At 38.2% G+C, this 4,979-nt stretch overlaps 1 non-coding gene across 1 annotated transcript; it reads right to left on the bottom strand.

Annotated features, from left to right (window-relative positions):
* Nucleotides 1–2,373: 2,373 nt before the first annotated feature.
* On the bottom strand, nt 2,374–2,480 carry LOC141636409 (small nucleolar RNA R71). The gene has a single exon (XR_012541024.1). It is a non-coding gene; the product is annotated as a small nucleolar RNA R71 (small nucleolar RNA).
* Nucleotides 2,481–4,979: the final 2,499 nt, after the last annotated feature.

Genomic DNA, 4,979 nt, shown 5'->3' with positions numbered 1-4,979 from the left:
ATGATCAACCCTTGGTTCAGTTTCCGAGCAATTTCTTCATAAATGGCTTCCTTCTCGTCATCCTTGCTTTTAACCCTTATGAGTCTTCTATAAACTCTTTATTCCTACATACTTGGACATCATTCTTGCCTCCTCTTCATACTAGTCCATCTAATATCATCAATAAGCTTCCAAATATGCACGAAAGACGGGAATTTCCGCCTTATTATCTCCTTTTCTACAAAACATATGAAATGCGATAGAAAAGCAAATAGGAAGGTTTTGACGGATAAAATGGCCATAAAATGTTATAGTAGTATGCAAAATAGGCTCAATTAGGGGACTAAATGTGCGCTAATTATGGTCACATCACCGAGCGTCCCGATGCCAAGACGCTCGTCTTGAGGCCAACAAATTTGAGCGTCTCTCCCCTGATCCGCTCAAATTCCCTTGCAGACTCCACCGTGCCTACTGCCTAGACGCTTGGGACGAGCGTATTTCCTGGAGACTACCAAAATGGAGAAGAGCACCTCCTTGGAGAGGAGCACTTCCTCAACTTTTCTTAAGGGTCTTAATAGTCATTTAAGCCCTTAGTAACCCTAATATTTGTACCTAATCTCTAGTATAAATACCCCATTGTACTACCTAGATTAGCATCTCGTCTTAATCTTATCCTATCTAAGTCTTAATACTCTCTTAATCTTGTAATCAACTCTTAATTTAGCATTAATACAAATCTCATTTCTTGATATTTCCTTAATTTCTCTATTGTTCATCATTTATTTTGGGTAATTAGAAGATTATTTGGGTTTATTTGGAGGATTAACAACCTTCCATCAATCATCAAGTACGTCTATTATTCTTTGCTTTATTATTTGGAATCATCTTTATAGGTATAATTCTCTCTTAATCCTTTTTAATTATTATTAATCATCTTCATTTGTTCATCATGTTTTGCCTTGCTAGTATGATTGATAACCTTGTTAGCATGTTAAACTTGATAATGAGTGAGTAGTTTCCTTAACTAGGGTTAATGGGGAATTCGGGGAAACCAACATGGGGATTGATTCATGCTTAATCTAATATGTTTTTATAATTAATTTGATTGCTTGTTGTGATTCCAACTTATGCACATGCTATGTTTGATGAAATGCGAGCCTATGAATCCTTGCATTTTTTACCCATCACTTACCTTTTCAATGAGACTTGAATGACATAAACCAACTCGAGTCTCATTAGACCATGCATATAGTTGGATAGGGAGGATTAAGTCGACTTGGAGGATTGTAAGATATACACTAACTCGATCCCATCATAACAATAAGTGCTTGCATCTAGTAGAGAACATGTTTGTATGATCAAATCCCATGAATCCCCTATGAACCCATGACACCCTAGTGCTTTTAATCAGTTGTTTACATCTCATTTTAATCATCTTGCTTGTTTTCATTGCTTTGCTTTTATATTGTTGATTAGTTTAGTTGATCTCCTACCTCAACCCAAATTGTGACACCCTTAGACACAACCATTTACAATCGAAAATCCTACATCAATACCCGTCTCTTGGGATACGACCTTTACTTACCTCTTTACTAAGAGTAGAGTAGTTTGTGAAGTTATAAATATTGTTTTGGTCAAGGTAACTTTTGATGACAAGTAATAAAACCGACGAACCAAAAATGGCGCCGTTTCCGGGGACGGTGTTAACTTGATTTAATTTTGTTTGATTGTTTTTAGTTGTATCTTTCTTTACCTTGGAGAAGTCAAACTCCTCAAGGTTTGTTCTAATTGTTTTCGAGTTGTTTGATATTTTGTATGTCTAGGAGATTACAAGGTAACTTTTTACCCATTGATCTTGAAATTGAAAGAACTTTAACCAACAATAGAAGACTTGCTAGAAATACTTTGAGAGGTATTAGTGAGATTGTGCACATTCAACCAAATAATATTGAGTTCATCAACCCTTTTGCAAGAGAATGAAAGGATAACCCAACACAACACCAACCACAAAATTAACCCACAATGCCTAAATTTTCATCACATTATGTACCAACTAAGGAGAACCTACCAAATGCTACTCCTACACCACAACACTTAACCGGTAATTTCATTGCAAAGTCCATATTTATACAATTAGTTGAGAGAAGTCAATTTGGGGGGATGCCTAGTGAAGACCCTCATTCTCATATGGAGACTTTTTGTGATTATTGTGATGCGACTACTCAAACCGGAGTTACTCAAGGCCAAATTCGATGGGTCTTATTTCCTTTTTCTTTGATTGGTTCCGCGAAACAATGGTTGAAGAGCCTAGATAAGGCTACTCTTGGTATTGAGTCTTGAAATAAATTGGCACTTGCTTTCTACAAAAAGTTCTATCCTCCGGAAAAGTCTAACATGTTGAGAGCCCAAATCACCGTGTTCAAACAAAGGGACGAGGAATCTTTGTATGAAGCATGGGAGAGATTCAAGTATACTTGTCAATCTTGTCCATATCATGGACTTAGGGAGTGGTTCCTTGTACAACAATTTTGGAATGGTCTAGATGAAGACTCCAAAAACATTCTCAATATGGGATCAAATGGTATGTTTACCGAAGTTGATGATAATCAAGCATGGAACAAGATTGAGGAAATGGCGGTCCATAACTCACAATATAGTAGACCTAGGAAGGCTACTAGAGGAGGAAAGCGTGAAGTGGACTCTATTACTCAATTGGGTGCTCAACTTAGTGCTCATATTGACACCATTAATTTGAAGTTTGAGAAGGCTATGGCTAAACTTGAAGAGGCCTTCAAATCACCTAAGCAACATGTTAATGCTATGGTAGCATCATCATCAATTCCAAGTGGAGTATGTGAGAGTTGTGGAACTATGGGACATGACCATAGTGAATGTAGGGGAACAAATGAACAAGTGAATGCTTTCCATGCATACAAGAGTGGTACCCTTTATTCCAACTATTACAATGAAAACACCAAATTCCATCCCAACCTCTCATACAAAAGCCAAAATGTTCAAATCCCTCAAACAACATACACCCCACCTCCAATGAGAAACCAAGCTCAAAGACCCTTTTACAATCAAAACCAAGGTTATCAAAATCAACCTCCATAGAATCAAACAAATGACCAAGGTTTAGATGTTCAAAAAGAGATCCTCCAAATGCAATAGAACCAACAGGAATTTTTCACTCAAATGCAAAAGGATAGCCAAGCAAAAGACATCACCATTAACAACGTACTAGCTCACACAAAGATGTTGGAGACCCAAATGTCTCAATTAGCATCTTCTAGTTCACAAAGACAAAAGGGGCAATTACCGCCTCAAGGTAATTCCCCAAGACATGAGTCGGTGAGTGCCATCCATTTGAGGAGCGGTACAAGGTATGAAGAGCCGAAGAGGCCTGTTGATGAAGATTGTGAATGCTAGTGACAAGGAAAGAGTTGTTGAAGACTCTAAGAAAGAAGAAGAACCCACCACCATTCAAGAAGTTTAAAAGGATAATGAAGAAAAGGCTAAACAGAAGGAGCCTATTGTGATTCGGCTTCCATTTCCAAGTCGTCAAGCTAAGCCTAAGTTTGATGAACAACTTGTGAAGTTTATGTAGATTGTTAAGAACTTGGAAGTCTCAATTCCATTTACGGAATTAATCAATCATGTTCCGGCCTGTGCGAAATACATGAAAGATATTCTTACGAAGAAGAAATCCATCCGGAAGCTTGGACTATTGCTTTCACTAAGGTGTGTAATGCCATCCTACAAGGAAGTTCACCTCCAAAACTAAAGGATCCGGGAAGTTTCTCTATTCCATGCACCATTGGCGACACCACAATCAACAAAGCTCTATGTGACCTTTGGGCAATTCTGAGTGTCATGCCATATTCGCTGTGCAAAAGGCTATGAATGGTAGAGCTTAAGTGCACAAATATCACACTTCAAATGGCGGATCGATCAACGAAGACACCTTTAGGGGTATGGGAAGATGTGACGGTAAGAATTGGCAAGTTATTCATCCCGTTGGACTTTGTTATTGTTGATATGGAGGAGGATTCCAACATTCCTCTCATTCTAGGAAGACCTTTCTTACACACCGCGGCAGCGGTGATTGACGTGAAACATGGAGAGCTCACACTTGAAGTGGGAGATGAAACGATCACTTTTAATCTTGACAAGACAATGAGAGCTCCCTGACTACATGAGCCATGTTTCATGGTTGATCATTATAGCCGAGAAAGTGATAGGAATAAGTTGGCATCTCATTGCAAAGAACTAGCTATGGGTAAAGAATCACCACCTATATGGGAGAAGAAAATGGGTAATCCCCAAGATGCTCCATCCAAAGATCAAGAATGTTTCAACAAGACTGAGAGATTGAATAGCTCACCACCACTCATGACAATAGAAGAGGAAGGCCTCATTGGCCATAATGACAAGAAGAAAGAGGAGTTGTTCTCATAAACTCATGATACTATTGGGGAACAAGTAGATGAAGTATGCGGTCTTTAGGATGATGAGTTTGAAGAGTTATTCAATCCTTATATTAGTAATTCTATGACCCAAGACCACAATGAAGAACAACATGTGCAAAGGTCTATTGAGGATCTTTATCATAACAGTGAACAAGCACTCGACTACTTCTTCAAGATGTTGAGTAACATCAACAACACCTTGGCTATTCCCACTTGATATCTCATACATGGATGAGTGTTTGGTGGAGTCCTCCGTAAACCACCATTTGTAAATATTCTAACCCCTTAACTTGCATTTTACTTATTGTATTGCATTTTTGTGAATTTTTTATTTATATTTTTATACTTTGATCAAGATTTTCATTTATTGTGAGAACATGAGGGAGGGACTTATATGTTTATTGATGTGTAGTGTTTTGACATAGTGTGGGGATAACAATTGCCTAGGCTATCCAAGCCTTCGTAGTGCCCCCACAATGAAGACCAAAGGAATGAAGGGTAAATGACACGGGTTATGAAATACCCACGGGA

This window comes from Silene latifolia, chromosome Y (genome assembly GCF_048544455.1).
Source record: "Silene latifolia isolate original U9 population chromosome Y, ASM4854445v1, whole genome shotgun sequence".
Taxonomy (NCBI): Eukaryota; Viridiplantae; Streptophyta; class Magnoliopsida; order Caryophyllales; family Caryophyllaceae; genus Silene; species Silene latifolia.
The sequence above is the reverse complement of the archived record's forward strand: the minus strand, read 5'-3'. Positions and strand labels throughout refer to the sequence as shown.